This window comes from Lolium rigidum, chromosome 7, assembly GCF_022539505.1.
Source record: "Lolium rigidum isolate FL_2022 chromosome 7, APGP_CSIRO_Lrig_0.1, whole genome shotgun sequence".
NCBI lineage: Eukaryota > Viridiplantae > Streptophyta > Magnoliopsida > Poales > Poaceae > Lolium > Lolium rigidum.
Window position 1 is genome coordinate 52,772,316 of NC_061514.1, and position 747 is coordinate 52,773,062.

The following is a 747-nucleotide window of genomic DNA, read 5'->3' on the forward strand; positions in this document are numbered from 1 at the left end:
AATTCACATAAAATGACATCCTATATATGAATCTTATTCTCCGACCATTCCGAACTCCTCGTGATGTCCGGATCTCATCCGGACTCCGAACAAATATTCCAACTCCATTCCATATTCAAGTACTACCATTTCAACATCCAACTTTAAGTGTGTCACCCTACGGTTCGTGAACTATGCGGACATGGTTGAGTACTCACTCCGACCAATAACCAATAGCGGGATCTGGAGATCCATAATGGCTCCCACATATTCAACGATGACTTAGTGATCGAATGAACCATTCACATACGATACCAATTCCTTTTGTCACGCGATATTTTACTTGTCCGAGGTTTGATCTTCGGTATCACTTCATACCTTGTTCAACCTTGTCTCCTGACAAGCACTCTTTACTCGTACCGTGGTATGTGGTCTCTTATGAACTCATTCATATGCTTGCAAGATATTAGACGACATTCCACCGAGAGGGCCCAGAGTATATCTATCCGTCATCGGGATGGACAAATCCCACTCGTTGATCCATATGCCTCAACTCATACTTTCCGGATACTTAATCCCACCTTTATAGCCACCCATTTATGCAGTGGTGTTTGGTGTAATCAAAGTACCTTTCCGGTATAAGTGATTTACACGATCTCATGGTCATAAGGACTAGGTAACTATGTATTGAAAGCTTATAGCAAATAACTTAATGACGAGATCTTATGCTACGCTTAATTGGGTGTGTCCATTACATCATTCATATAA